We start from the raw sequence: 12,500 nt of genomic DNA on the forward strand, positions 1-12,500 counted from the left end.
CGTTTCTGGCACTCGGCCAAACAGTGGCCAAGAAGGGCGCTTTTCAGCGCACGCTTGGACTCCAAAACTCTGCCGCGCCTTTTTCGGCTGCCGCAAATCGAGCAAACGGTGTGTTTCGGACGGCGTTTCGCTTCCGCTACTTGCGAGTGCTTTCGTGGTCCACCCCTCTATAAATACTCGGGAGGCGTCGAAGCCGGTTCTCCAAGCCGGACCCGTAGGTATCGTTGTGTGCTCGCTCTCATTGGCCCGCCTAACCAGAAAATGCCTGCGGTACACCCATTTGGATAAGAGTGCACGCAGATGCGGGCCTCGACGGCTACACATTTCCTCGGGCGGCCGCCTCCCGGCCTCCGTGGAGCGCGGGATGCACGGTCCCATCAACAAGCCTCTCCCGTTTTTACCGTGGCGTCGCGGTTCACCACGGCGGGCGGGTCGGTCTCCTCCGCATAAAAAGGGGGACCCCCGCTTTTTGTTCCACGAAATCGCACAAGCTTTTTTCGCATCCACGGTTTGGCACCGCACACCAAAATGCCGATCCGGCTGCTTACTTTAGCCAACAGGTGGAGCCAGGCGCGCCGTACTTGCGCGGCACTTCCCACGTCCACCGAAGTCGGTGCCAAGGACCACTTTCGGCGCCGGAGCCGCGTACGAGCCTACTCGAGGCGGAAGAACGAAGCCAGCAAGGGCCTGGCCGCAAGTGCGTTCAATTGTCGGGACGTCCAAGTCCCTCGTTCTTCCGTGCTTCCTCTTTCGGCAAGTCGTTGCGGCACCTTCCCAAAGCGCGCAGACCCGCTAATCGCGACGAGCGCGACGTGGCCGTGCCGCCTTTCCCTCGGCAGCAAGCAAAACGCCTGGCAACGTCGACGCTCCCCTAACCGCGATCTCGCACCGTGTTTCGTGTGGCGAATTCAAAAGCCGGCCGGCGCTGCTGCAACCATTACGGTCGGTACGCATACGCCGCGGAGGGCGGGACGGTCATCGGAGCGTGCGGTTCCTCCATCGAGTACTGCGCACCTCGGCCGTCGCATCGCCGTGCCATGACCGGCCGCGCGTCAACGCGAACCGGTGCCAGCGAGATCCCTCGCCTGCAAGAACCGACCGGCAGCCTCCGTCACCCGAGGACGCGGAGGCGCTTGCCGCGGACGGCGGGACGGTATGCACTGGTGCACAGCGGACCCGTCACATCGCCAGTTCCTTGACCGACCGCCGACGCTTGTGCCGTTCCTCTCGTACTTGGCAGTCGCCGCGCGATTGTCGGGTCTCGTTCTTGCACGCTCGAACGGTCGGGAGGGCACTCGGCTGGCGTTTCGGGAACGCGCAGCCTCGCCTTCTACCGACGTAACCACGACTCGCCGTTCGCGCTCCGCCGCTCCTGTTTACAGTACTAGGCGGTCCCGCAGCGGTCGGGTCGCGCATTTCGAGCGCTTCGAGCCACGGTGCAGTGGCGGGTCGAAAGCCGACCTATGAGTGCGTTGCGCCGTTTGTACCCGCGTCCGCCACCTGGCCGACCGTCCAAGGTCGCGGTGTTGGCGTCCGCTGGGCGCAACAATTTGTCACGGGGTGCCGCTCCACATTCAGGCAGCCCCGTGGGGAAAAGCCGACCCCGCGTCCAAACGGGGTCAGCGGCAGAAAGTGTCGGGCGCAGACGCAGCCGAGGCGCTCACCCTTCACAATCCGTTAATGATCCTTCCGCAGGTTCACCTACGGAAACCTTGTTACGACTTTTACTTCCTCTAAATGATCAAGTTTGGTCATCTTTCCAACAGACCGGCGCAACCGAAAGGCCGCGCCGGACATCGGTCCGAAGACCTCACTAAATCATTCAATCGGTAGTAGCGACGGGCGGTGTGTACAAAGGGCAGGGACGTAATCAACGCGAGCTTATGACTCGCGCTTACTGGGAATTCCTCGTTCAAGGGGAACAATTGCAAGCCCCTATCCCAATCACGAAAGAAGTTCCACGGGTTACCCAGTCTTTTCAGACAGGGATAAAGACACGCTGCTTCCTTCAGTGTAGCGCGCGTGCGGCCCCGGACATCTAAGGGCATCACAGACCTGTTATTGCTCTGTTTCGTGCGGCTAGGAGCCGCTTGTCCCTCTAAGAAGGTTGTAAGGTGCTGGGAACCCCGCACCTATTTAATAGGCTAGAGTCTCGTTCGTTATCGGAATTAACCAGACAAATCGCTCCACCAACTAAGAACGGCCATGCACCACCATCCACCGAATCAAGAAAGAGCTCTCAATCTGTCAATCCTCCCAGTGTCCGGGCCGGGTAAGTTTTCCCGTGTTGAGTCAAATTAAGCCGCAGGCTCCACTCCTGGTGGTGCCCTTCCGTCAATTCCTTTAAGTTTCAGCTTTGCAACCATACTTCCCCCGGAACCCAAATACTTTGGTTTCCCGGAAGCTGCCCGCCGAGTCATTTGAGTAACTCAGGCGGATCGCTGGTTGGCATCGTTTATGGTCAGAACTAGGGCGGTATCTGATCGCCTTCGAACCTCTGACTTTCGTTCTTGATCAATGAAAACATTCTTGGCAAATGCTTTCGCAGTAGTTCGTCTTGCGACGGTCCAAGAATTTCACCTCTAGCGCCGCAATACGAATGCCCCCGTCCGTCCCTCTTAATCATTACCTCGTATTCCAAAAACCAACAGAACAGAAACGAGGTCTTGTTCTATTATTCCATGCAAGTTTATTCAGGCGACTCGCCTGCGTTGAGCACTCTAATTTTTTCAAAGTAAAAGCACCGGCCATCTCGAGGCACACAATGAAGTGCACCAAGAAAGAACCGGCATGATGTTCAGTCCGAGCCGTCGCATCGGGTAGATGCACTACTCGTCTGGAACTGAGATCCAACTACGAGCTTTTTAACCGCAGCAGCTTTAGTATACGCTATTGGAGCTGGAATTACCGCGGCTGCTGGCACCAGACTTGCCCTCCAATTGATCCTCGTTAAAGGATTTAGAGTGTACTCATTTCAATTACGGGGCCTCAAAAGAGTCCCGTATTGTTATTTTTCGTCACTACCTCCCCGTGCCGGGAGTGGGTAATTTGCGCGCCTGCTGCCTTCCTTGGATGTGGTAGCCGTTTCTCAGGCTCCCTCTCCGGAATCGAACCCTGATTCTCCGTTACCCGTAACAACCATGGTAAGCAAGTAACCTACCATCGAAAGTTGATAAGGCAGACACTTGAAAGAAACGTCGCCGGCTCGTGGCCATGCGATCAGCACAAAGTTATCCAGAGTCACCACACAATACGGGCCGAAACCCGATCGATCTTGGTCTAATAAAAGCACCCGTTACCCAAAGGGCTCCAGGCTCACTGCATGTATTAGCTCTAGAATTGCCACAGTTATCCAAGTAGGAAGAAACGATCTAAGGAACCATAACTGATTTAATGAGCCATTCGCGGTTTCGCCTTATTTCGGCATGTACTTAGACATGCATGGCTTAATCTTTGAGACAAGCATATGATTACTGGCAGGATCAACCAGGTAATCGTTCGACTGCGCGTCCGTCCTCGCCTTCGGCGGGCCGGACGCAGTCTGTGTGCGGCGGAGGCCACCTTCAGGCGCCCCAACACGCTTATTTTGCACTCCGAGATGACGGCGTTCGAGCTCGCTACGGCACAACCTTCCCGAAAGACGAGTGGGAGCCGTGCGGCAAGAAGCACGTTCATGCTCGCTCTTTTTCGTTGCATCGACTCGGTCGCGCCGTGCGGGTTGCCCAAGCCCGCTGCACTGTCGGTGGACCGGCCGGAACTAGCAACGGAGCCGAGACCGCAAAGCCGCCAGACGACGGGTCACGCCCGCGTCTTCGGCGCTTTCGCATCTGAATCGCCCGAGGACGACACGGAACACACCTCGATATCGTGGTAAAACGGCACCGTCCGACAACCAGCCCCTAACGCATCAAGCGGATGAGGCTGCAGACGACTGCCGTGGATTCCCCTGGAGCAGACCCGAGGACACGCTTGACGAGGCCGAAGCCCGCCGCATATCAGACACCCGGTCGCTTTCGCGTACGCCGCTCACGAGAACCCCCACATAATAGCAGCGATAAGTACCCAGACCTCCTTGGGCACTAATACGAGCGTACTCGAGAAAATTTCACCGCGGGTGTGCCCCGAAACGTGTGGCACGTTGAGCGTGCCACAAGTCTACGTCGCTCTCAAACCCGCCGAGGTCGTAGAATTTGCGACCCTACTCACGAAATTGCCACCGAGGATACGGCCGCAAACGTACCGCACCTTGGGTAGGCCACGAGTTTGTGCAACACTACGCTGACGGCACAGCACCGAGGTCGTGCGCGCACGCACGGGAAAATTCCGCCGCGGTTTCTGCCGAAAACGTGAGGCACCACGACTCTCCGCAAGTTCGCGTCGACTGCGAAAGACCGAAGTCGTGAACGACGTGTCCGCTACTCGCCGCCGACACGCTGGACACCAAACGTACAACGAATCGACGGCGTCGTAGAGGCCCACGACGCGGTTTTCCTTAACGACGTCTCGGCGTGGCACCGACAGGTTAGAACGGCCGACCAACGTTCCCTGTCCGCCGTTCGGCTCAGTCGAAGGGCTCGGCGACTTCGGCAACGCTGCGAAGCCGCACGGTGACGCACGCCATGTCCCCATTTTTTTTTTCTTTCTGCGTCTGCCGGGGTGCCCCTATAATAGCAGCGATAAGCACCCAGACCGCCGTGGGTCGCTCGCCCCGGCTGACGTGGTTTTTCGTACTCCTGCGGCGGTCGCCGTCAAGCACGTCCAAATACGCTACTTTCGTGGGCGCATTCACGCTCTTTCGCTTCGCCGGAGTGCCAGCACTCACTCTGCCAAAAACGGCGAACATCCGAGCGGCGGTTCCCACTTTTGCGTCGGCGTCGCAAACCCCGCCCCGGCAGACGAGGTTTGCCGTACTCGTGCGACGGTGGCCGGCGGGCACGTCGAAAGACGCCGATATCGTGCGCGAATTGGCGCACCTTGGCTTCACAGGAGTGCCGCCACTGACTCCTCCAAAAACGGCGAAGATCCGAGCGGCGCTTCCCACTTTCGCATCGGCGTCCCGAACTCCGCCCCGGCTGACGCGGTTTACCGTACTCGTGCGACGGTCGCCGGCGAGCACGTGGAAAGACGCCGATATCGTGCCCGAATCGGCTCCGTTCGGCTTCGCCGGAGTGCCAGCACTGGCTCGGCGAAAGACGACGAACATCCGAGCGACGGTTCTCACTATTGCGTACGCGTCGCAAACCCCGCCCCGGCAGACGCACTTTGCCGTACTCGTGCGACGGTCGCCGGCGAGCACGTAGAAAGACGCCGATATCGTGCCGGAATCGGCCCCGTTTGGCTTCGCCGGAGTGCCAGCACTCACTCGGCCACAAACGGCGAACATCCGAGCGGCGGTTCCCACTTAGCCGTCGGCGTCCCGAACTCCGCCCCGGCAGACGCGGTTGCCGAGCTCGTGCGACTAGCGACCGCGAAGCCGTCTCGCGACGCCGCTTTCGTGCGCGGCTCCCACTGCGACCTGGGTCACCCGAGGTCGACGAGCAAAAAAGAATGTCGAAAAAAAAATTTTTTTTTTTTTGCGTCTGCCGGGGTGCCCCTATAATAGCAGCGATAAGCACCCAGACCGCCATGGGTCGCTCGCCCCGGCTGACGTGGTTTTTCGTTTTCCTGCGGTGGTCGTCGTCAAGCACGTCCAAACACGCCACTTTCGTGGGCGCATTCGCGCTCTTTCGCTTCGCCGGAGTGCCAGCACTCACTCTGCCAAAAACGGCGAACATCCTAGTGGCGGTTCCCACTTTTGCGTCGGCGTCGCCAACCCCGCCCCGGCATACGCGGTTTGCCGTACTCGTGCGGCGGTGGCCGGCGGGCACGTCGAAAGACACCGATATCGTGCGCGAGTCGATGCTTCTTGGTCTCGCAGGAGGGCCGCCACTCACTCCTGCAAAAACGGCGAAGATCCGAGCGGCGCTTCCCACTTTTTCGTCGGCGTCGCAAACCTCGCCCCGGCAGACGCGCTTTGCCGTACTCGTGCGACGGTCGCCGGCGAGCACGTCGAAATACGCCGATATCGTGCCCGAATCGGCCCCGTTTCGCTTCGCCGGAGTGCCAGCACTCGCTCGGCCAAAGACGACGAACATCCGAGCGACGGTTCCCACTATTGCGTACGCGTCGCAAACCCCGCCCCGGCAGACGCGGTTTGCCGTACTCGTGCGGCGGTGGCCGGCGGGCACGTCGAAAGACGCCGATATCGTGCACGAATTGGCGCTCCTTGGCTTCACCGGAGTGCCAGCACTCACTCGGCCAAAAACGGCGAACATCCGAGCAGCGGTACCCACTTAGCCGTCGGCATCCCGAACTCCGCGCCGGCTGACGCGGTTGCCGAGCTCGTGCGACTAGCGACCGCGAACGCGTCTCGCGACGCCGCTTTCGTGCGCGGCTCCCATTGCGACCTGGGTTACCCGAGCTCGACCAGCAAAAAAGAAGGTCGAAAAAAAATTTTTTTTTTTCTGCGTCTGCCGGGGTGCCCCTATAATAGCAGCGATAAGCACCCAGACCGCCGTGGGTCGCTCGCCCCGGCTGACGTGGTTTTTCGTACTCCTGCAGCGTTCGCCGTCAAGCACGTCCAAATACGCCACTTTCGTGGGCGCATTCGCGCTCTTTCGCGTCGCCGGAGTGCCAGCACTCACTCTGCCAAAAACGGCCAACATCCGAGCGGCGGTTCCCACTTTTGCGTCGGCGTCGTAAACCCCGCCCCGGCAGACGCGGTTTGCCCTACTCGTGCGACGGTCGCCGGCGAGCGCGTCGAAAGACGCCGATATCGTGCGCTAATTGGCGCTCCTTGGCTTCTCCGGAGTGCCGCCACTCACTCCTCCAAAAACGGCGAAGATCCGAGCGGCGTTCTCCACTTTCGCATCGGCGTCCCGAACTCCGCCCGGGCTGACGCGGTTTACCGTACTCGTGCGACGGTCGCCGGCGGGCACGTCGAAAGACGCCGATATCGTGCCGTAATCGGCCCCGTTTGGCTTCGCCCGAGTGCCAGCACTCACTCGGCCAAAAACGGCGAACATCCGAGCAGCGTTTCCCACTTTCGCATCGGCGTCCCGAAGCCCGCCCCGGCAGACGCGGTTTGCCCTACTCGAGCGACGGTCGCCGGCGATCACGTCGAAAGGCGCCGAATTCGTGCACGAATCGATGCTTCTTGGTCTCGCAGGAGGGCCGCCACTCACTCCTGCAAAAACGGCGAAGATCCGAGTTGCGCTTCCCACTTTTTCGTCGGCGTCCCGAACTACGCCCCGGCTGACGCGGTTTACCGTACTCGTGCGACGGTCGCCGGCGGTCACTTCAAAATACGCCGATTTCGTGGGCGCATTCACGCTGTTTCGCTTCCCCGGAGTGCCAACACTCACTCTGCCGAAAGCGGCGATCATCCGAGCGGCGGTTCCCACTTTTGCGTCGGCTTCGCAAACGGCGCCCCGGCAGACGCGCTCGTGCGACGTACTCGTGCGACGGTCGCCGGCGAGCACGTCGAAAGACGCCGATATCGTGCTCGAATCGACCCCGTTTCGCTTCGCCGGAGTGCTGCCAGTCACGGCGCAGAAAACGGCGAACAAGTGTTTTTTTTTTTCCTAGAATTTGTGTTATAGAAGGCACATTTGATATCGGACGATAATTTTCAACTTTATCACGCGCACCGATTTTCGTGTAGAGGTTTGCAAATTTATGGGAATTTCTCCACTTGGAATAATGCGATTTAGTAGTACTACGAGAACTTCATGGATGTACTCAAGGGTACGGGGCAAGTCAGTTACGTCAACACCTGCAGATTATTTACACTTCAAACTGAAAATTGTTGGTTGTGAGTCCTCGTGTGATATTAAAGGCCGATTCGCTAACACATAGAACAAAGAAAGAAAGGAAGAAAAAACGCCCGCGCTCGCTCAAGAAACCTGGGTTCGCAACAAGTGGCAACAACAAGCAACCGAGCGAGTGCGCCAAAACCCGTGGCGGCCGAACAAACGCGAAGTCCCAACCGCGTCAGCCGGGGCGGCACGGGACAGGAAAAATCACTTCAGCCGGGGCGGCGGGGCACCGAATAAACCTCGTCACCTCGTCGCAGGATAAAAGAGGAAACAAAAAGTCTAAACAGCGTCTGCTGGAGCGAATGCGTAATAAAACAACAACAACAACAAAAAAAAAAACACCCGCGCTCAAGAAGTCTGCAATCACCACAAAAGGCGACTGTGACCGAGCAGCGTCAGCCGGGGCCGTGCGGAAACGGAAAAACCGCGACTACCGGGGCGTCGAGGCACCGAAAAATCCACTTCAGCCGCGGCGAAAAAAAAAACAAAAAGAAAGACGGAGGGGGGGGGGGGGAACCACGTCTGCCGGGGCGAAGGAAAAAAAAAAACGCGTCTGCCGGGGCGAGCCCGGGTGCGGCACCACCGGGAAAACTGTGGCAAACAGACATGGCGATCGAGTGAGTGGGCCGCCAGCCAGGCTCAGCCAAAAAGTGCAAAGTCCGAACTGCGTCAGCCGGGGCGGCAAAAACCGCGTCAGCCGGGGCGGCGCAAAAAACCGCGTCTGCCGGGGCGGCACGAAACCGCGTCAGCCGGGGCGGCGCGAAAACTGCGTCAGCCGGGGCGAAAGAAAAAAAAAAAAAACGCGTCTGCCGGGGCAAGCCCGGGTGCGGCACCACCGGGAAAACTGTGGCAAACAGACATGGCGATCGAGTGAGTGGGCCGCCAGCCAGGCACAGCCGAAAAGTGCAAAGTCCGAACCGTGTCAGCCGGGGCGGCAAAAACCGCGTCAGCCGGGGCGGCGCGAAAACCGCGTCTGCCGGGGCGGCGCGAAAACTGCGTCAGCCGGGGCGAGCCCGGGTGCGGCACCACCGGGAAAACTGTGGCTAACAGACATGGCGATCGAGTGAGTGGGCCACCAGCCAGGCTCAGCCGAAAAGTGCTAAGTCCGAACTGCGTCAGCCGGGGCGGCAAAAACCGCGTCAGCCGGGGCGGCAAAAACCGCGTCAGCCGGGGCGGCGCAAAAACCGCGTCTGCCGGGGCGGCACGAAACCGCGTCAGCCGGGGCGGCGCGAAAACTGCGTCAGCCGGGGCGAGCCCGGGTGCGGCACCACCGGGAAAACTGTGGCAAACAGACATGGCGATCGAGTGAGTGGGCCGCCAGCCAGGCTCAGCCAAAAAGTGCCAAGTCCGAACTGCGTCAGCCGGGGCGGCAAAAAACCCCGTCAGCCGGGGCGGCGCAAAAAACCGCGTCTGCCGGGGCGGCGCGAAAACCGCGTCTGCCGGGGCGGCGCGAAAACTGCGTCAGCCGGGGCGAAAGAAAAAAAAAACGCGTCTGCCGGGGCGAGCCCGGGTGCGGCACCACCGGGAAAACTGTGGCAAACAGACATGGCGATCGAGTGAGTGGGCCGCCAGCCAGGCACAGCCGAAAAGTGCCAAGTCCGAACTGCGTCTGCCGGGGCGGCACGAAACCGCGTCAGCCGGGGCGGCGCGAAAACTGCGTCAGCCGGGGCGAAAGAAAAAAAAAACGCGTCTGCCGGGGCGAGCCCGGGTGCGGCACCACCGGGAAAACTGTGGCAAACAGACATGGCGATCGAGTGAGTGGGCCGCCAGCCAGGCTCAGCCAAAAAGTGCAAAGTCCGAACTGCGTCAGCCGGGGCGGCAAAAACCGCGTCAGCCGGGGCGGCGCAAAAAACCGCGTCTGCCGGGGCGGCACGAAACCGCGTCAGCCGGGGCGGCGCGAAAACTGCGTCAGCCGGGGCGAAAGAAAAAAAAAAACGCGTCTGCCGGGGCAAGCCCGGGTGCGGCACCACCGGGAAAACTGTGGCAAACAGACATGGCGATCGAGTGAGTGGGCCGCCAGCCAGGCACAGCCGAAAAGTGCAAAGTCCGAACCGTGTCAGCCGGGGCGACGCAAAAACCGCGTCAGCCGGGGCGGCGCGAAAACCGCGTCAGCCGGGGCGGCACGAAACCGCGTCAGCCGGGGCGGCGCGAAAACTGCGTCAGCCGGGGCGGCGCGAAAACCTCGTCAGCCGGGGCGAGCGAAAAGGGGGGGGGGGGAACCACGTCTGCCGGGGCGAAAGAAAAAAAAAACGCGTCTGCCGGGGCGAGCCCGGGTGCGGCACCACCGGGAAGACTGTGGCAAACAGACATGGCGATCGAGTGAGTGGGCCGCCAGCCAGGCTCAGCCCAAAAAGTGCTAAGTCCGAACTGCGTCAGCCGGGGCGGCAAAAACCGCGTCAGCCGGGGCGGCGCGAAAACCGCGTCTGCCGGGGCGGCGCGAAAACTGCGTCAGCCGGGGCGAGCCCGGGTGCGGCACCACCGGGAAAACTGTGGCTAACAGACATGGCGATCGAGTGAGTGGGCCACCAGCCAGGCTCAGCCAAAAAGTGCTAAGTCCGAACTGCGTCAGCCGGGGCGGCAAAAACCGCGTCAGCCGGGGCGGCAAAAACCGCGTCAGCCGGGGCGGCGCAAAAACCGCGTCTGCCGGGGCGGCACGAAACCGCGTCAGCCGGGGCGGCGCGAAAACTGCGTCAGCCGGGGCGAGCCCGGGTGCGGCACCACCGGGAAAACTGTGGCAAACAGACATGGCGATCGAGTGAGTGGGCCGCCAGCCAGGCTCAGCCAAAAAGTGCCAAGTCCGAACTGCGTCAGCCGGGGCGGCAAAAAACCGCGTCAGCCGGGGCGGCGCAAAAAACCGCGTCTGCCGGGGCGGCGCGAAACCGCGTCAGCCGGGGCAGCGCGAAAACTGCGTCAGCCGGGGCGGCGCGAAAACCTCGTCAGCCGGGGCGAGCGAAAAGGGGGGGGGGAACCACGTCTGCCGGGGCGAAAGAAAAAAAAAACGCGTCTGCCGGGGCGAGCCCGGGTGCGGCACCACCGGGAAGACTGTGGCAAACAGACATGGCGATCGAGTGAGTGGGCCGCCAGCCAGGCTCAGCCCAAAAAGTGCTAAGTCCGAACTGCGTCAGCCGGGGCGGCAAAAACCGCGTCAGCCGGGGCGGCGCGAAAACCGCGTCTGCCGGGGCGGCGCGAAAACTGCGTCAGCCGGGGCGAGCCCGGGTGCGGCACCACCGGGAAAACTGTGGCTAACAGACATGGCGATCGAGTGAGTGGGCCACCAGCCAGGCTCAGCCAAAAAGTGCCAAGTCCGAACTGCGTCAGCCGGGGCGGCAAAAACCGCGTCAGCCGGGGCGGCAAAAACCGCGTCAGCCGGGGCGGCGCAAAAACCGCGTCTGCCGGGGCGGCACGAAACCGCGTCAGCCGGGGCGGCGCGAAAACTGCGTCAGCCGGGGCGAGCCCGGGTGCGGCACCACCGGGAAAACTGTGGCAAACAGACATGGCGATCGAGTGAGTGGGCCGCCAGCCAGGCTCAGCCAAAAAGTGCCAAGTCCGAACTGCGTCAGCCGGGGCGGCAAAAAACCGCGTCAGCCGGGGCGGCGCAAAAAACCGCGTCTGCCGGGGCGGCGCGAAAACCGCGTCTGCCGGGGCGGCGCGAAAACTGCGTCAGCCGGGGCGAAAGAAAAAAAAAACGCGTCTGCCGGGGCGAGCCCGGGTGCGGCACCACCGGGAAAACTGTGGCAAACAGACATGGCGATCGAGTGAGTGGGCCGCCAGCCAGGCACAGCCGAAAAGTGCCAAGTCCGAACTGCGTCTGCCGGGGCGGCACGAAACCGCGTCAGCCGGGGCGGCGCGAAAACTGCGTCAGCCGGGGCGAAAGAAAAAAAAAACGCGTCTGCCGGGGCGAGCCCGGGTGCGGCACCACCGGGAAAACTGTGGCAAACAGACATGGCGATCGAGTGAGTGGGCCGCCAGCCAGGCTCAGCCAAAAAGTGCAAAGTCCGAACTGCGTCAGCCGGGGCGGCAAAAACCGCGTCAGCCGGGGCGGCGCAAAAAACCGCGTCTGCCGGGGCGGCACGAAACCGCGTCAGCCGGGGCGGCGCGAAAACTGCGTCAGCCGGGGCGAAAGAAAAAAAAAAAACGCGTCTGCCGGGGCAAGCCCGGGTGCGGCACCACCGGGAAAACTGTGGCAAACAGACATGGCGATCGAGTGAGTGGGCCGCCAGCCAGGCACAGCCGAAAAGTGCAAAGTCCGAACCGTGTCAGCCGGGGCGACGCAAAAACCGCGTCAGCCGGGGCGGCGCGAAAACCGCGTCAGCCGGGGCGGCACGAAACCGCGTCAGCCGGGGCGGCGCGAAAACTGCGTCAGCCGGGGCGGCGCGAAAACCTCGTCAGCCGGGGCGAGCGAAAAGGGGGGGGGGAACCACGTCTGCCGGGGCGAAAGAAAAAAAAAACGCGTCTGCCGGGGCGAGCCCGGGTGCGGCACCACCGGGAAGACTGTGGCAAACAGACATGGCGATCGAGTGAGTGGGCCGCCAGCCAGGCTCAGCCCAAAAAGTGCTAAGTCCGAACTGCGTCAGCCGGGGCGGCAAAAACCGCGTCAGCCGGGGCGGCGCGAAAACCGCGTCTGCCGGGGCGGCGCGAAAACTG

At 61.6% G+C, this 12,500-nt stretch overlaps 1 non-coding gene across 1 annotated transcript; it reads right to left on the reverse strand.

Annotated features, from left to right (window-relative positions):
- Positions 1–1,678: 1,678 nt before the first annotated feature.
- Positions 1,679–3,493, reverse strand: LOC142790820 (small subunit ribosomal RNA). The gene has a single exon (XR_012889798.1). It is a non-coding gene; the product is annotated as a small subunit ribosomal RNA (ribosomal RNA).
- Positions 3,494–12,500: the final 9,007 nt, after the last annotated feature.

This window comes from Rhipicephalus microplus, unplaced genomic scaffold (genome assembly GCF_043290135.1).
Source record: "Rhipicephalus microplus isolate Deutch F79 unplaced genomic scaffold, USDA_Rmic scaffold_124, whole genome shotgun sequence".
Classification (NCBI taxonomy): Eukaryota; Metazoa; Arthropoda; class Arachnida; order Ixodida; family Ixodidae; genus Rhipicephalus; species Rhipicephalus microplus.